The 20,107-nt window shown below is 35.6% G+C and overlaps 1 protein-coding gene and 1 long non-coding RNA gene across 2 annotated transcripts in view; both read right to left on the bottom strand.

Moving 5' to 3' along the window:
- The window catches only part of LOC136039533 (WD repeat domain phosphoinositide-interacting protein 3-like), a 475,762-nt gene that overhangs the window by 210,758 nt on the left and 244,897 nt on the right, over window positions 1-20,107 (bottom strand). The gene's annotated exons all lie outside the window — the stretch shown is intronic.
- LOC136039052 (uncharacterized) overlaps window positions 10,642-20,107 on the bottom strand; it is a 70,985-nt gene continuing 61,519 nt past the window's right edge. The window contains exon 2 of the long non-coding RNA XR_010620365.1: window positions 10,642-11,103. This is a non-coding gene — a long non-coding RNA (uncharacterized LOC136039052). The remainder of the gene's footprint in view (window positions 11,104-20,107) is intronic.

Below are 20,107 nucleotides of genomic sequence, written 5' to 3' on the forward strand. Positions count from 1 at the left end.
GAAACTTCTTTTTTCTGTCTTATCCAGTTACATGTTTCTTATTACCCCATTGCATGGATGTCTACTTTTCGGTTTACGCTGCGGTCACTTTCTGTCATGTATAATAAAGCACAGCGTCTGTTTATGGACACCAACCGTTCCTCACCAACACCACTCTTAAGTCTATGATCTATTTACATTATTTCTTGTGCTTATTTTGTTTTTCATCACCTTCACGGCAATCTTCCAAAGTCTCTTCAGAAAACTCTTATGTTTATTTCTGATTGAGCTCTTTATAGCCTTCGTTCTTCAAATGATATCTTCATTCCACCTACTCCTACTATTCAATCATATTTTAATCCCCCCACTGCTTTTCAACAGGTCTGGAATTCACTAAATTCTTCAGTACAGAGCTGCTACTCGTTTGAAATTTTTAAGAGGTATCTTAAGGATCATTTAATAAAGAATAAAATAGAATAACATTTTTTTCTCCTCTAAGGAGTTGATATACCCTGTGTTCTGTTCATGTTGTGTGTTTTATTCTCCGCGTTCGACACCCAGGTATGTCCTGATGTAGGCCTACTATGTTTTTGTTTTTTTTGTATTTGTTGATTATTTTTTACCCCCCCCCCTTAATATATATTGCTTATATTGGAGTTGTTGCTTGAATTTTCTTATCCCCCTTGCATCCCTGGCCATGGAGCCTTTCTAGAGGGAATAAGTGTATTGTAATTCAAATTTGTATCTCTAAGTCTTGTAGCCCAATTTTTTTTTATCTTGTAGCCCTAAAGCTGTTTCACTATTCTTATAGTCCTAAAGAAGACAAAATGTGTATCATTGTACAGTTTTTTCTTTGAATTTTTTTTTAGTTGCTCTATTCTTCTTTTTTATTACAAAGAGAAAGATGATTTTGTTGTTTATGATATTTTCCAATTGATTCTACCGAAAAGAACTACGTTCTAAATTTGCCTACCATGCGTGCGTTGGTGTATAAAGAATATTTAAAGTGGGCTGCAATTCCCTTCCTAAAGGACCAACCTTCTCATTTTATATATTTTCCCACTGGGAGTGAAATTTAGTAATGGGCTGAACCAATTTTGGAGGTGTTTAACGCCCTCCTGACTTCCCTAACTTAGTTAAGCCAATGTAAATTAGCCACACACTAAAAAGAGTAGAACTAAGCCAAATCTATACATAATTGATTTAAGAAGATAACATATAAAGTGGTTAAGAATACATTCCAGGGGAAGATCGAAGAGTTCATTTTACGGTCACATTTCTCCCCCGAAGGTCAAAACTCTTGACTCATTACAGGGGTCAAGGGGTGAAATCCATTACAATAGAGCCCAAGTTGTGTTGGTGCACCTCCCCCAACACTACCTGTCTATTCACCCTTGTCGAAGTTGTAAGCCGTAGTAAGTTTACATTAAGTACAGACGTTAAAGTTGACAACTAAGGTCTGTGAAGTATCTAATGGCATATTAAATTTATAAGGGTATAAAATTTATGAGTTTCAATTGTATCCCTATCCTTTTCACTGATAATATTCACAATTTGTTTCAATATAATGATGAAATCTATGATGATAATGATGAATACTTACTTTACTAAAAATGGCGGTAAATCTTATCTAGTAAAAGTTACTACTAAAATAAGTTCATGGCTAGTTTTCTGTCGTTCCGACTCTTACAGAAAAACCAATGGAGTGAAAGAGTTAGTGTTTGGTCACCTATTGAAAAATCAGGAATGCACCCACAATCACAATCAAATTTTTTTATGGCACTTGGTACTTACCAAGTGACATATAGCCATCGCAATTTCTGTCCGTCTGTCTGTCCGTCCCAGTTTTACTAGTTCGTTTACTTCCAGATAAGTTAGGACAATGAAAGCCGGCAGGCATATCAGGGACCAGACCAAATTAAATTAGAAATAGTCTCTTCCCCAATTTCACCATCTGGGGGTGATTGGAAGGACGGTTGATTCGGAAAAATGAGAAAAAATAATTTATTTTTAACTTACCGAAGGGTTATCGAATCTGAGTTAAATTTGATACTTAGAAGGACCTCGTTTCTCAGAGCTCAAATTTAAATCCCGAACGGAAACGGTGACATTGGGGGAGTCGAGAGGGGGAAACCGGAAAACTTGGAAAACGCTTAGAGTGGAGAGATCGAGATGAAAATTGGTGGGACAAACGTTACAATACCGAACAAGAAGAGACTATAGAGACTCTATTTGCAATTTTATCTTCGTAATACTTACCAATAAACAAAGAACAACGAAATCGATAACTCTAGTACCAAGTCTAATTTTAGGTTCTGACCTCGTCAAAAGTGCCATACGAGCTCTTGGCTTCTGTTTTTTATTGCATTTTTTCGAAGGAGAAAACTAAATATGGAAAGATCAACCACCACCTGCTTCGTTGTAGCATATACCCCTACTGGTATTTCAATAAAATTCGACATATTCTTTTTGTTTGCCCTTTCAGTATTCGCCATACCGTTTGAACCGTGCTTTTCACTTTTGCCAAAAAAATTGCATATGGATAATCATTTTGCTAAATTCAGAAATAATTGTCGAATAAAGGAGAACGACACAGTTTTCCTTTTTGTGTTTGCACCAATTCGACTGTTTCGGACGAAGCTTAATAATTCTTCCCATTCTTATAATTAAAGAAAGAGTTAACTTTTCTTTCTAGAAATCAAAGGGCATATAACTAGAAGGTAGATAGAAGGGTGGTTTAACCGCAAAAACAAGAGCTAAGAGCCCATATGGCTCTTAGCTCTTGTAACAAGCTAAGCACTTGTGACGCTCTTAGCACTCGTGACGAGGCAAAAAGAGCTAAGAGCCAAGACCTCATATGGTATGAGCTCTAACAAAATTCTAAGAATCAATAGACTGATTTAAAAGAAAAATCAGTGGCTTAATGCCGGTCAGGATTTAAAATAAGAGCTCTGAGTCACGATGTCCTTCTAAATATCCAAAATTCATTAAGATCCAATCACTCACTCGTAAGTTATAAATACCTCATTTTTTCTAACTTTTCCTCTCCCTTAGTCCTCCAGATGGCCGAATCTGGAAAAAAAACTTTATCAGGTCAATTTGTGCAGCTCCCTGACACGCCTAACAATTTTCATCGTCCTAGCACGCCCAGAAGCTGCAAACTCGCCAAATCACTGAGCCCCTCCCCCCAACTCCCCCAAAGAAAGCGAATCCAGTACAGTTACGTCAATCACACAGCAATGACATTTTCTTATTCTATCCACCAAGCTTCATCCCGATTCCTCCACTCCAAGGGTTTTCCAAGATCCGGTAACCCGTTCTTAAGTTAAAAATACCTCAATTTTTAAAATTTTTCCAAATTAACACCACCACCCCGCAGCTCCTCCAAAGAGAACGGATCCGTTCCAATTATGTCAATCACGTATCTAGAACTTGTGCTTATTCTTCCCATCAAGTTTCTTCCTGATCTCTCCACTCTCAGCGTTTTCCAATATTTCTGTTTCCCTCCTCCAACCCCCTATGTCCCCGCATCCAATTCGAGTCGAAAATGGAGCATCTTAGACATACGATCCTTCTATATATATTAAGTTTCATTAAGATAAGATCACCTATTCGTAAGATAAAAAAAACTCCAATTTTCACGTTTTCCAAGAATTCCAGTTTCCTCCAACTCCCCCCAATTTCAGAGGATCTGGTCGGAATTTAAAATTCGAACTTTAAAGCACAAGATCCTTCTAAATATCAAATTTTATTAAGATCTTATCACCCTTCCGTAAGTTACAAATACCTCATTTTTCCGAATTACCCCCCAACCACCCCAAAGAGAGTGGATCTGTTCTGGTTATGTCAATCATGTATCTAGGGCTTGCGTTTATTTCTACCACCAAGTTTCATCCCAATCCCCCCACTCTAAGTGTTTTCCAAGATTTTAAGTTTCCCCCTCCCAACTCCCCCTATTGTCGCCAGATCCAGTCAGGATTTAAAATAACAGCTCTGAGAAACAATATCCTTCCAAACATCAAATTTCATTAGGATCTGATCAACCGTTAGTAAGTTAAAAATACTTCATGTTTTCTATTTTTTCCGAATTAACCAAGTGCCATAAAAAGGGGTAGATATATAATTACAGTTTGGAAGGGGCGCCAACGAAGATTAGCTCTCTCATTGCTTCGCTCGTGTAGTTATAATGACGGTTAAACTTTTGGGGGGGGCATTTATCCTTGAAACTGCCCCCTGGATATGCCCTTGCATAGAAACATAAGAAACCAATAGTAGAGAGGACTTTGCCTTTAATAAAAAGTCTAATAGGATCGGAAACTACTAGTGCGACCTAATGTGAAGGAACACTCTGACCTAAACTTGATCAGTAAAAGCCTGATCCAAATAATTCGAAAACAATTTTGTGTAATTGGAAAATACTGAACCTCCTATAATTCCAGTTACTTCGAAGCTTCAAGTGGGGGGGGGGTGATTCTAAAACCACTTTGCGAATCTATCCCCGGATAATAGGCACGAAACATGGGATACGGATCAGGGAAAAAATTGATTCTTTAGGACTGAAAACAAATAGTGCAACTGACTCCTGTGGCTCAATCTAAATTAATTTTGATCAACAAACTTGATCCAGTCAGATGCTCTGATTTCTGAGGTTTAAATACTTTTTTGCCAGAAGAAGGTTACGGATGCTTGTTAATTTTTTTCTCCCAGGGAGACTTTGTCGACCTAGTGGTCCTAGAATATCGAGAGAGGAATAATTCCAACAAAAATCGAAAGTTCTAGTGCCTTTTTTAAGTGGCATCCTATTTTGTGATGTTGTATTTTGAGACATCCTTTTTAAGCAAGAAGATATAAAAGGCAATTTTTTTGTGGTAAATTATCACCAGGATTGAATTGTATAGAGAATATACCCATGGTTAGGTGGGATGTTTCCATAGAAGTGGAGATCGATTTCCTGGCATTATTTGTAAAACGATCAGAAATTAAATGAAAAATACATTTTTTTGTATTGAAAAGAAGGAGTAACATTAAAACTTAAATGAGCAGAAATTATTACTTATACGAGGGGTGTAGCTCCTCTTTAACAACTCGCTCTATAGGCTAAAGTCAGAATTGTGTCCCAATTCGTTAAGAATGACTCCTGAAATACAAGATTTTTTTAATTAGAACAATAAGATTTTTTTTAAATATTAAAGGACTTTAGCGTAAAGAGCGTGGTGTTGAGGAGGGGGCAGTTGTAGCCTCGGTCACAATCAGTTCCATACTCAGTCATTTGTAGTTGCCGTCTCAATCAAATTAGTAACTGTTGCAAATCCAGGTAATGGCAACCACGGTGAAAATCAGCCAAGTCGTACATAGTGGCAAAGACATAAATAGTGGAAGTCATAAGTGATTGCAATTACAAGTAGTACAAGTCGCAATCAGTCATTGTTACAGTGGAAAGTAGTAGCATGTGCAGTCACAAATAGTCATATTCACAAGAAGTCACACTTGCAAAGGAGTCTTAATCGCAAGCTGTGATAGCTGCAGTCCCTAATTATTCAGAATTTCAGTATCTAGTCAAATGAGGCCCTCCAAAGTTTCTACAACTATTTCCAAATGAAATAGACTGGAAAAAACTATGCCGATTCCACTTTTCCTTTTCCTAATGTTCTGCTGCAATACCTTTGACAAGGATGTACATATGAATTCAATCCCATTCATGATTCTAATACACATGTTCAAGCATAAAAATTAATCTTTTTTGAGGCAAGGCGATAATACTTGGCATTGCTTAATGCGGGAGAAAAGCGATGAAAACCTCCTTAAGAGGTAATTATTTCAATCCGACACCGTTTTCAGATTGATCTGAAAACTTTATATAATTTGTACAATAATTTGTTTCTGTTTCCTTACATATTTATCATTATTTTTAATTCTCTTTTACTGTTTTTGAAATTCGTTTTTATTGGTTATTCTGAAATGTCCAAATATAAACAGACACGTCCGCATATCTTCGTACCTCAACACGCGCAAAATGTTTTTACTGTAGCACAAAAAATTGCTGCTTAACATGCAAAATTGGCACATTTTATTACTTTAATAACTAACCGCTACGGCAACCCTGTACGCACTACTACCTCGTGTTAAATGAAATCAATTTGATAAAAAAAACTTAAGCCTTAGTGTTTAACAAGTTTGACAGTGTTTTCTAATCAATGGATATCCGATTTTTTTTAGAATGGTGAATACAGTTGTCCCCCCCCCCAGAAAAGAAGCTACGCCTCATGAGACAATTTTTAAAACATGGACCTAGGAATAAACGTTGTGAGGCGTTAAGGCCCTTTCTCTTTCTAAAAAAAAAGTTATTGACTTCATCCCAGACAGATAATATGCAATTTTATGGAAGCAGCAAAGAACCAACAAGGAAACAAAGAACCGGCTAATAACCAAAACAAGTTTGTAGAATTATGAAATACTTAGTCATTCCAATGAAAAAGGCTCCAACCCCCAGCCCTACTAAATTATGTACTAACTACCTTAAAAAAATGTTAATTTAAAACCAGAAATTTTCTAGCAATGAATAGAGTTAAAATTATCAAATAATTATTGCTCCCTTTCTCGTGGCATTCCTTACTATTCCGAGGTATCAAATTCGTCAATCAACTTCGAAGGCTTTTCATTGCTGGCTTACCATAAAGTTACCAATTTCCTCCATATTCCCATTTATGATGTTTTCATTATTTTATGCTATTTGGTGAAGTGTATTATTGATATCACAATTTATTGCTTTTATTACGCTTATTCTTAGTCCTTAAATGGCCTACTTCTTTGACGACAAAAAATAAACTTTTAAGAACACCCAATGATCTTTCTTTGCAACGTTTAAGAGTAAGGGGCAGCACAATCCTAGTTTTCCACAAAGATTTACTGTTGGGCGATATTCAATATTGATATATCGGCATGTCGGGGGAAATATCAATATTAAAACGCAGATATCGACAACGAAAACGATATTTGACAATGTTTGACTAATTTAGTTTTTTCTTTTATATACCGGTGAACGTCCTACGGAAAAGATACAACGTAGAAAATTATTCCAGAAATGGCCAAGAAGAAGAATAATTTAGTACATAATTTAGTACTCATACATGCTGATATACAGCATATATACCTACATCTATAAGTTTGAGAAGCTCGTTCTCAAGTTCATAGTAGATTTGAAGAGGGTAGACTTTCAAATGTTGCTGAGGACCTCGAGAGGACTAGGCTATGTAAAATGGCTTTGAGGCTTATAGACCACGCTCAGTTCACAACCATTACGATTGCCACGTATTTCTGATGTGTCAATTTCCATATTCCACATCTTGATCTGCGTTTCATGGAAATGTATATTTCCCCTGAAGATCTTCTCCAAGCTATAGAGAGAGATATGGTTTCAGGCTTTCTGGCTACTAAATCCGTATCAATAGATGCAAGTGCCGTTAAGGTCCCCTACGATTCAGCCACGACAGAACCAAGCTAGTTTGTGGGGAGTGCATTGAAAAGTTCCTGTAGTCAATGCAATGCATGCTTCTCCAGCAGCTGAATCTATAAAGGTTCTGCAAATTTTCAATAGGGAGTCTTAAGTTCCACGAAAAACTGATCCATTCAAGTCGTGGAAGTCTCATAATATTTTTACGATGTGATCAGTTCCAAGGCTGGTGAGCTAATCAAACAGTTGGGGTTATATACCCTTAAGAAAGGAGTGACTCGGCCCAATAGTAACCAAAACTAAAAAAAATGGATTGTGATTGTAATAAATACATCAAAAGGCTTGACTTTCTGTTGATTCTGTAAAGTTCTTTAGAAGGGTCAAAAGTCGAACTTCAGCGTAAAAAGCGAGGCGTTAAAGAGGGAGCAGCCCCTTTCATATACGAAATAATTCCTGTTAGTTTTAAGTTTTAATGTCACTCCTTACTTTCAGTTAATATTTTTTTTTCTGAACGTTTAATCCGTGTTTTGATTTCGGCTCTCCGCAGATGAATAATTAAAACGGAATTTGCATATTTATTTATTTGGCTAAACAGCTTTCCCATAATTTTGATCGAACGATTTTGAGAAGAAAGGATGGGGGAGGAGGCTCAGTTACCCTCCAATTTTTGGGTACTTAAAAAGGCAACTAGAACTTTTAAAGTTTTACGAACGTTTTCATCAGTAAAAGATATAGGTAACTTACGAAATAGCTCACGTAACAAACTTCTATATTCGTACGTTTTTATTACATATATGAGAGGATTCGTCCACTCGTCAATACCTCGCTCTTTACACAACAGCTTAAATTTCGTCCTAATTCCTTAAGAATGACCCCTGATCCCAAAAGCCGTAGAAAAAATAGTTGAACTTACTAAAAATACTTTAGCGTAAAGAGTGAGGTATTAGGAGGAGGTGAACCCCTTATATACGTAATATTTTCTGTTCGTTTTAAATTTTGATGCTGCTCCTTACTTTCAGTAGAAAAAACTTTTCATATCTAATTGTTCATTTTTTTTAATATTATTAGAAAATGCTGCACCCCCTTCATGGAATTCTCCTTCCCCCATGACAAATTCCTCAATGGAAAGTTTCCCCCCCCCATAACCCTCCTCCCAACCCCCCCCCCCCCCCCCGAAAACGTCTCTACACTTCACAATAACCATTACTATATCCAAACACTGGTCTAAGTTCTTAACTTGTAGCCCCTCTTTCGGGGACTGTGGGGGAGTAAATCGTCTCCAAAGACATAGGTATAGGGTTTTTGGACTATGCTGAATAAAATGGCTATCTCAGAATTTAGATTCGACGACTTTGGGAAAAATGAACGTGGGAGAGGATCTAGATGCACTCCAATATTTTTGGTCACTTAGAAAGGGCACTATAACTTTAATTTTCGTTCGAACGAGCCCTCTCGCAAAATTCTAGAACCACTGTTTTGAAACGATCTACCCAGAAAAAAAAATACACGCATCCGTGATTTTTCTTTTGGCAACAAAATACAAAATTTCACATTTTTGAAAATAGGAGCTTGGAACTTGTGCAGTAGGGTTCTTTGATACGTTGAATCTGATGGCGTGATTTCTGTTAACTTTTAGGGGGTGTTTCCCCCTATTTTCTAAAATAGGACAAATTTTCTCAGGCTCGTAACTTTTGATGGGTAAGACTAAACTTGATGAAACTTATATATTTAAAATCAGCATTAAAATCCGACTCTTTTGATGTAACTATTGGTATCAAAATTACAATTTGATATTGGTATAAAAAAAAATTACCTGGTGAAGTGAACAATCCAACAAGGCGTAAGAAATTACTTGACAGCTTTTCCCGGTCATGACTCAATGACTAGTGTTCAGGTCATTCGTGAAAAATTAGAGATTAATCTGGATAAAACCGTCTCCAAAGATTTGTGCAATGCCCTACCAAATATTGGAAAATGCTACTGCAAAAGCCACCACTTGTAAGTACCTAGGCATTGCTGTCTGTTTTAACGTTTACTATAATTTTTTGCTTTTTAAAGAGTGCCCAGGAGTCGAAGAGACTGTAAGGTTCAGGAACTCTCGTGCTGTAAAGCAAAGTTTTGCTTATGCTCAATAGCTGGAGCTAGGAATAAGAAATGGTGTGAAAGTCTAATTTTTTTTTTGTCTACAAGTCACAATCATTACAATTATGGGTGGCATAAACAAATTGAAAACAAACATTGACATTACAACCTATAATTTCGCAGCAATGGATTTATTGATACTAGATCCGTTTTTTTTTTCTTTTTGAATTTCATGAGTATGTAAAGGTTAGAGAAGTTACAATAATGAAAAAAAAGTAGGATAAATTTGGGAAATATACAAAGGCAAGAAATTTATTTTCTATAAATGAAAAAGAAGAAAAAACAAGGACAAGATTTTCATTTAGAATATCTCAGTATGGAACAAACACCAAAGGATAAAAAAAAAACAATTAGAAAAGAATCATATGTATTTTATTTTAAATAACATAGTCTATTTATAAGAAACCCTCTTTTAATGGTCAATTTTTGGCAAGATTTAAGAGTACGTTGCCGGACACTCCCAGTTTTCCGTTAAGATTCTGTAAGTTCTTTTCCAGCATATTTAAGATTCTTCTATAGTATTTTCATTGGCGTTTCTATCTTGGAAATTGGCTCTGGCCTTCTAAAAAGAGCCTAGAGATACCCATTAAAACACAGCAAGTATTCCAGCTTTGAACACTTCTCCGTCTACCCAATTCTATCGCCAACATAAAAGCACTGTAAACACAAATACAATGCCAATTAAAAAAGAAAAAATCCATCAAATTACAATAATGCTTTCTTTTCCGCATAAAGAAGACACAATTTTAAAAATTACGAGCATAAATGCACTCTTCTAAGTAATCAAACTGGAAGAACCGATTGACTGATTGACCGCACTATAATTATGTATGAAGTATTGACTATTTTATTTATTTTATAATTATTATTTTATTAATTTAGCAGCATAGATTAAGAAGCACAAAGACATGGCACTTCTTTTTCTAAGATCAAAACAATGATGAATTCTAGAATTAGGATTGTGAGCAAGATTGTCTTTCCAATTGATCCAATCTTTTTATTAGGGTCTCTTCCATAAAACCTAACTCTAGGAACATGAAGCAGTAAGTATATGACAAGCTACAAGAAAACAAAATAATAAAGTTTTATTTGAACAAGTTTTCAATTTTTATTAAAATAAAGGGAAAACAAAATGTCCTGGATTCTATATTTTCCTTGTTTGTTGAATCTGAAAGCGGTTTCCAGGATGAGGAGCAGAGGCCATACAAGGAGCAGAAGAGCTTGGATGAGCAGTAAATTCGTTTAGTGAGGGGCGAGCAAAAAAGATAATTTATTAAAAATGTTTAGGGTTCTGTTTCTTTCGAAATGTGAAAAGGAGAGAGAAATGAGTAAAAACAAGAACTTTATGGAGAATTTAATGAATTTAAAGTTAAGAACCCTTTATTTTTATTTGAACTTTACAATTACTAGAAGTCTGTTATGTTGCAACGCCTTTTTCTGTGAAAATGAATGCTATCACACAAAAAGACGGCAACAGAAAACAGACTTCCACAGAGTTCGTTACGAATTACTGCTCAGTTCTAAAATTTAACCTAGAAAAGAAAAAAAGGACGTCAATCAATTGGAGATAAAAGACCAAAAAAGAAGTGATAAAAAGAAAAAAGAACAGCTCTAAAACTTCAAACTGACCCTATATATTGAGGACAAAATTAAAATATGCGTTCGTTTTAGCTATCCTTCGTTTTTAGTTCTACTAAGATGTCCTCATAAAAAAAAAAATGGTCAAAATGATCTTATCGTCTTTTGCTAGGCAAGAACAAATAATTGGGCATCAAGCAGAACTCTACTGAGTTAAGCAGCTCGTAGATGAAACCGAGAAGCCCTAGAAAAGTATAAGGCTAACAACAAACAGGTATAATCTATATTTAAGACAGGAAAAGGCTAAGGAATTCCGGTCAGGGTAAAATGCTTAGAAAAGATACAAAATGTCAAAAGGGAGCTAGAGAACAAGGAAATAGCTAGAACAACTCATCATATAGGGAACGGAATCCCCATAGTTAAAAAGAGGGTAAGAACTGTGCTACGTCCAGACAAACTGCCAGAAACAAAACGTAAAATATTAGACCATAAATGTTAATTAGCACACTTTCAAAATAGAGCAAAAGAAAATCATTAAGTAAAAAAAAGTTTTATAGGTAATTTTTTTGAATAATATAGTCTATCTATAAAAAACCCTCTTTTAATGGTCTATTTTTTGCAACATTTAAGAGTACATTGCACGGCACTCCTAGTTTTCCGTTAAGAATCTGTGGAGTTTTTTTTATAGCACGAGTTCAGTTGATCTGCAAAAAAAAGTCGTTAGTCTCGTTTGGACGGTGAAAGAATATAAAAGAATTTTCGCAAAGCAGGATAAAAGATTATGTCGACTCCACAATCGAGTACGAATTCGTAATTCACGCAGTAGTTCGTTACGAATTATTGCTTAGCTCTAAATTAAACCTAGAAAAGATGTTCATTTTGGCCATCCTTCGTTTTTAGCTCTACAAAGATGTGCTCGCTTTTATTCTTATATTGTGTTTTATTTTGTTGCTCTAAAAATATCGTTTTAACTTTAAAAAAAAACTACTTACAAGCCTTAGTCAGATAGAATAGCAACTACAGACACAATTTCAATCAACGACATAGAATTTCAAAAACAACGAAAATGGAAAGGATATCTACTTGGAGGGACAAAAAAGAACATTTAACTAGTAATTATGGCAAGGCGTCAACAATGCGTAATTAATAAAAATTACTAATTTAGTAATTACTAAAAGAGTAAATAATAGGATGAAAATAAAATTTATATCTATTATTACCCATCAAAAGTAAAGAACCTTAGAAAATTTGCCTGATTTTAAAAAAGGCAGGAAACGACCCCAAAGCATCAAGCGGTCCTTATTAAAGTCACACCATCAGATCCAAGATATCAGAGAACTCTCTTGTAAAGGTTCCAAACTCCTAGATACAAAAATGTGCCTTTTTTTTCCAGAAGAAAGATCACGGAAGGATGTTTATTAGTTCATTTTAAGTATGTTTACTACTCATACTACAACTGTTGCTATATTATAAGCAGAGGGTATAAAGCTGAAGCCTTCAAGGAACATTCAGACGAAGGCTGAACTAAATCAAAACGAGCATCGATCATGAATATTGTCAAAAGGGCGACAAATCAATATCTCAACAAGACCAAGAAAAAAACACATACATAGATACATAAATATACAATTATTGCTCGTTTATATATATATATATATATATATATATATATATATATATATATATATATATATATATATATATATGTATTTGGGATGCTGTATCAACTTGTTTTTCCATTTGGAATTTATGTAGATCTATCTAATTAAATAAACATATAAAAATAGAGCTAAGCGCTCGTATGGAAGTTATGGAGAGGTCGGGAGAGCCAAGAGCTTACATGGCATGAGCTCTAGCAAAATTCTAACAACCAATAGATTGATTTAAAAGGAAAATCAGAGGCTTAATACCGGTCGGGATTTAAAATAAGAGCTCTGAGACACGAGATCCTTCTAAATATCAAAATTCACTAAGATCCGATCATCCACTAGTAAATTCAAAATACCCCATTTTTCTAATTTCTCCTCTCCCTTCAGCCCCCCCCCCCAGATGGTCGAGTCAGGAAAAACGACTTTATCAAGTCAAATTGCGCAGGTCCCTAATACACCTACCAATTTTCATCGTCCTAGCACGTCCAGAAACACCAGACACGCCAAAACACTGACCCCCCCCCCCTAACCCCTCCAAAGAGAGTGAATCTAGCTCGGCTATGTCAATCACAAATCTACGACATTTGCTTATTCTACCCACCAAGTTTCATCCCGAACTCCACTCTTAGCGTTTTCCAATATTTCCGGTTTCTCCCTCCAAATCCCCCCCAATGTCAGCAGATCTGGTCAGGATTTAAAATAAGAGCTCTGAGAAATGAGTTCCTTCTAAATATCAAATTTAATCAAGATCCGGTCACCCGTTCTTAAGTTAAAAATACCTTAGTTTTCTAATTTTTCCGAATTACCCCCCCCCCCCCCCAACTCCCCCAAAGAGAGCAGATCCATTCCAATTATGTCAATCACGTATCTAGAACTTGCAAATATTATTTCCATTCTTCACGGCAGCACTTTCAGACCCGTGGGAAAATGCCGCTTTTTTGATTCTGTAAATTTTTCTATTTATCACTCAAAGAAGATATATTGGCTTTGGGGTCGGGTAACTGCCGCATATATTTAACACTTATAGATTTTAGTCCATCTTTAATTTGAAAGTGGTGCCTGCCTGCTTGCCTGCTTGAACGGAGCTTTCCACTCGAAAGCAGAAACATGGTTTGATGAAACGCAAGCTCGGCTGCACAACTTCAGATACTCCTCTCTGACATAGGCTACATAACTCCACTTCACATTGCACACCATAGGCTCTGGCTCGTGGACAAGCAAAAACCATCGTTTTCGGCCCCAGGCAAGAGTTCTGCAGAGCTTTCCAACATCTAATGCCATATTCATCAATCCGCCCTGAGGATTTCCGTAAAAAACTCCTACTTTCCGTAAAAACCGCTTAGGTTAGACTTTTATCAGTTTCCAGGAATAAGCTGACATCGGCGGCATAGAAAAAAAAAACGGGACAAAACCAAAGTGTTGCTCTCGCAACACAATAATAGTCTTCACGTGATGCTAGAATTCCAGACGCACTTGGGGGTAGGTATAAAAAAAAATTTCCTCAAAAAACTGAGGTAATAGTTCCTTGGGCTTTGGACAAGATCTAAATATTCCAAATAGGGACTGATTTTGAAAAATCTAAACACATTGGTAAATGCAGGTTCAACCCTTATTCGGGTTTTCCTTGCAAAGATGGGGCCAAAATGTGATGGACATTCAAAAAGGTTTAATTTTATGCCATCACTTTTTGAGTTTAAGAAATAGATCCCCTTCCCCACCGATAGAGCCATTGTAGTTCACAGTTGGCCTTCTGTACAAGGGTTCCCCTAGGCAAGAAACTTATGAATCGTTGTTTTATTGCCGATCGTAAGAGACGAAATTTAAGGTCTCATTTTTTACACATCCCGGATCGTTTAGTCTTTTGCCCTTGAATGATCAAGTGCCCTGTAATTTATAAGCCTGTAAGGGGTGAAATAATAGGCTACTTGATCCAATTTTCGGGCATTACGATTTGATAGAGCCATTGTAGTTCACAGTTGGCTTTCTGCATAGGGGTTCTCCTGGGCAAGAAACTTATGGGTCTTCGTTAGAGCTAGAGCAACCCTGGACTTGTCAGACATAAAAACTTTGTCTGTTAAGCTGGTCTATTTGGAGTAGAAAAAAAGCATTATATTGATATTTGCTAAAAGTAAATAAATTTGTAAAACTGGATTTTTGATTACAGTGTATGCATTAAAATGTATGGATGAATCAATTTTTATTTAAAATTTATTATACTTAAGCCTAACAACCAAGAGTTTTATACATCAGCTGATTTATGAGAAAATTAAATAAAAAAAAAGTTTTTTTAGCTGAAAGTAAGGAGCGACATTAAAACTCAAAAACGAACGGAAATTACTGCATATATGAAAGGGGCTTTTCCTCCTCAACGCCCCGCTCTTTACGCTAAAGTTTCTTACTGTTTTAAAAATAGAGTTAAGAGAAAGAGTTAAACTTTAGCGTAAAGAGCGGGGCGTTGAGGAGGAAAAGCCCCTTTCATATACGGATTAATTTCTGTTCGTTTTAAGTTTTAATGTCGCTCCTTACTTTCATTTAAAAAACTTGTTTTTTATTTAATTTCTGGACGTTTTTTAATTAATGAATGTTTTGATCTTGGCTCTCCGCACACAAAAAGTTAAAACGAAATTTGCATATTAGTTTTTTTTTGGCTAAATAGCTTTCTCATGGTTTCAATCGGAAGATTTTGAGAAAAAAGGAGCGAGGGAGGAAGCCTAGTTGCCCTCCAATTTTCTGATTACTTAAAAAAGCAACTAAAACTTTTTCATTAATAAAAAATATACATAATTTACGAATTAACTTACGTAACGAACTTCTATATTCGTATGTTGTTATTGCGTATATGAGGGGGTTCACCCCTCGTCGATACCTTGCTTTTTACACTAAAGCTTAAATTCTGTCCCAATTCCTTAATAATGACCCTTGAATCACAAAGGCCGTAGAATAAATAGTTGAAATTACTAAAAATACTTTAGCGTAAAGAGAAAGGTATTACGAAGAGGTAAATCCCTCATATGCGTAATAATTTCCATGGAAAGATACTTTCACGTAACCCCCCCACCTCAAGTCTCCCTCCCAAACCAAAAAAAATCCCCCTGAAAACGTCCGTACACTTCCCAGTAACCATTAATATATACAAAACACAGGTCAAAGTTTGTAACTTGCGACCCCTCCCTTGGGGACTGCAGGAGAGTAAGTCGTCCCCAAAGACATAGTTATTAGGTTTTTCGACTATGGTGAAGAAAATGGCTATCTCATAATTTTGATCCGGTGACTTTGGGAATAAAATGAGCGTGGGAAGGGGCTTAGGTGCCCTCCATTTTTTTGGTCCCTTAAAAAGGACACTAGAACTTTTAATTTCCATTAGAATGAGCCCTCTTGCGACATTCTAGGACCACTGGGTCAATATGATCACCCCTGGGAAAAAAAATAAATAAACACGCATCCGTGATTTGTCTTCTGGCAAAAAATACAAAATTCCACATTTTTGTAGATAGGAGTTTGAAACGTCTACAATAAGGTTCTCTGATACGCTGAATCTGATGGTGTGATTTTCGTTAAGATTGTATGACTTTTAGAAGGTGTTTTCCCCTATTTTCTAAAATGAGGTAATTTTCTCAGGCTCGTAACTTTTGATAGGTAAGACTAATCTTGATGAAAAATATATATTTAAAATCAGCATTCAAATGCGATTTTTTTTGTATAACTATTGCTATCAAAATTCCATTTTTTAGAGTTTCGGTTACTATTAAGCCGGGTCGCTCCTTACCACAGTTCGTTACCACGAACTGTTTGATATCGACTGATTTTAAAGCAACACTAGCAAGTTAAATTAACTAACCTTTAAAAAAGAAGGCATCTTCTTCCCCTCTGGCTCGCAAATGAGATACATAGACCTGGCTGAGATTTGAATTTGGATAGAAATGTTGGATAAAGATTTCTCCACCTTTGTAAAGGAATATCTTCAGGATATTCGATGCATTGATGAAGCTCTATCAGACTACAAGGATCCCCGTCTGCCTTGCTCCATTGAACTTGTAGAACTTCTTCCATAGACTAAAACAATGAACCCTCAGAAGATTAAATAAAAAAAAAACAAGTTTTTTTAACTGGAAGTAAGGAGCGACATTAAAACTTAAAACGCACAGAAATTACTTCGTATATGAAAGAGGCTGCTACCTCATCAACGCCCCGTTCTTTCCGCTAAAGTTTGACTCTTTCTCTCAATTCTTCTTTTTAAAACAGTAAAAAAATTCAGCATAAAGAGCGGGGCGTTGATGAGGTAGCAGCCTCTTTCATATACGAAGTAATTTCTGTGCGTTTTAAGTTTTAATGTCACTCCTTACTTCCAGTTAAAAAAACTTGTTTTTTTAATTTAATTTCTGAACGTTTTTGAATCAATGTATGTTTTGATTTTGGCTCTCCGCAGAGGAATAATCAAAACGAAATTTGTATATTTTTTTTTTTTTGCTAAATAGCTTTCTCGTAATTTTGATCGAATGATTTTGAGAAAAAAAGAGCGGGGGACGAAGCCTAGTTGCCCTCCGATTTTTTGGTTAATTAAAAAAGCAACTAGAACTTTTATTTTTTACGAATATTTTTATTGGTAAAAGATTTACATAACTTATAAATTAGCTTACGTAAAGAACTTTTGTATTCTCATGTTTTTATTGCATATATGAGGGGATTCGCCCCATTGTCAGTACCTTGCTCTTTACACTAAAGCTTAAATTTTATCCCAATTCATTAAGAATGACCCCTGAATCACAAAAGCCATAGAATAAATAGTTGAAATTACTAAAAATACTTTAGCATAAAGAGCAAGGTATTAGAAGGAGGTGAGCCCCTCATATGGGTAATAAATTCTGTTTGTTTTAAGTTTTATTGCTGTTCCTTACTTCCAGCTGAAAAAGCTTTTTCACATTTATTTTTTAATTGTTTTTTTTAAATAATGCTAGTAAATCCTGCTCTCCCTTCATGGAAATTTTCTTCTCCCATGACAAATTCTCGATGGAAAGTTCCCCCAGCATATCCCTCTCTTCTCAACCCCTCCCCCCAGCCAAAAAAAATCCTCCTGAAAACGCCTGTATACTTCCCAATAAACATTACTATATGTAAGCACAGGTCAAAGTTTGTAACTTGTTGCCCCTCCCACAGGGACTGTGGGGGAGTAATTCGTCCCCAAAGACATAGTTATAAGGTTTTTCGACTACACTGAATAAAATGGCTATCTCAGAATTTTGATCCGTTGACTTTGGGAAAATAATTAGCGTGGGAGGGGGCCTAGGTGCCCTCCAATTTTTTTGGTCACTTAAAAAGGGCACTAGAACTTTTCATTTCCGTTAGAATGAGCCCTCTTGCAACACTCTGGGACAACTGTGTCGATACGATCACCCCTGGAAAAAAAAAAAAAAAAAAAAAAAAAACAAATAAACACGCATCCGTGATCTGCCTTGTGGCAAAAAATGCAAAATTCCACATTTTTGTAGATAGGAGCTCGAAACTTCTACAGTAGGGTTCTCTGATACGCTGAATCTGATGGTGTGATTTTCGTTAAGATTCCATGACTTTTAGGGGGTGTTTCGTCTATTTTCTAAAATAACGCAAATTTTCTCAGGCTCGTAACTTTTGATGGGTAAGACTAAACTTGATGAAACTTATATATTTAAAACCAGCATTAAAATGCGATTCTTTTGATGTAGCTATTGGTATCAAAATTCCATTTTTTAGAGTTTTGGTTACTATTGAGCCGGGTCGCTCCTTACTACAATTTGTTACCACGAACTGTTTGAAACTAGGTAAATGATTGAATGTCGCTCCAAAATATCCTTTTTGTATCTTAGAGATACTACTATGAAGACTACTACTACAGCTGCGACTACTATGACTAACCTAATATGGCAAGCTCTATTTTAAATAGCTAGAACCATTAAGGTAAATTTTGAAGCACTGAAGTCATTTGAAGGATGAAACTTTGTATCACAAGAGTATATTTTTACAGATAGTCAAAAGTAGTTTAGTGTTAAGTATCTTTGTTTAATATCTAAGACACATTAGATAGAAAGGTTAACACCCTGACAATTGTGTCTTATTTCAGCACATTGAGACAATTTCTATTTGCTGGTCGGTAATTTTCAAAGTTGCTCTCAGCTAACCATGTCCCAGTCCTACATCCCTCCCCTAATGTTGCTCCTTACATAAAGTTAAAAAAAACTTTTTTTCCACTGAAAAATTGTGCCAAAGAGCACAGTACTTGACAAGCTGTCATCCTTCATCGGTACAGTTACTTTATGAGGACAGTTGGTTCTACCCATCTTAACCTTTTTTCATTAGAGCCCAATTGTTCGAAGACGAGGGGCTTAAGTTAAAATAACAAATTGATAAATTCGGAACTGACTTTCACTGTTATTTTATGGTTGATAAATACTGCAAAATTGATAAGGCACCAGTAAATTTATCATCACAAATTTAAATACCTTACATTTTCTCTTTAGATTCGTAAGCCCCCACTCCCTCCAAAGATGATAGGCTAAAAGTGTATTATAGTACACAGTAGTTTAGTCCTTTCATCAATGCAAAAACTTTGGGATATGTTATTATTCACACCTAAACAATAAAGGGATCTTTCGCCTTTTTGTTGATTTCTAACACCTCTATTCTTATAAATGCTAAAAATTCATGTAGTCAAAATGGGATTTTTTTGGTATATATGCTCCTCCCCACTGGGACATATGGTACTCATAAATGTTATAAAAAGGAGGAAGGGACGAGCTAAGGTTTGAAAAAAAAACACAGATTTAAGATTATTAGAGAATGTTCTAAGCAAATAAATAGTCGTATACTATATGCAAAAGGGTTAAAAAAATACTCAAAGTTGTTGATTTTGTTATTTGTCATAGAATATACATATGAATCCCTTAATTTTTTGACTTAATCAAAAAAAAATATATAAAATTGTAAGGGGTTTCAAATTTAACGTCAAATAAAAAGTCAGAACAGGGGGCGGGGTGACCAAAAGAGGGTTTCTATCCAAGTAGGACATTCGCTAATTTAAACCCAACCATCCTCCCAAAATAATACATTTAAGGAAAAAATTACTTTTGACAGTGAAAGTTCAAAAAATATTTGGGCGAGAAATTGGGCTTAAAAAAAACAAACAGAAGTTTTTCACCATATTAGAAAAGGAGCACAGTCTTTGGCAATCTGTCTTCCTTCATCCCTAACATCAGCAAAAGCTAGCTAATCAGCTTAGATACCAGGGGGCATTTGTATATTTATTTAAAATGATATTTATTTAAAAGTTTGTTATAAT

Source organism: Artemia franciscana, chromosome 19, assembly GCF_032884065.1.
Source record: "Artemia franciscana chromosome 19, ASM3288406v1, whole genome shotgun sequence".
Classification (NCBI taxonomy): Eukaryota; Metazoa; Arthropoda; class Branchiopoda; order Anostraca; family Artemiidae; genus Artemia; species Artemia franciscana.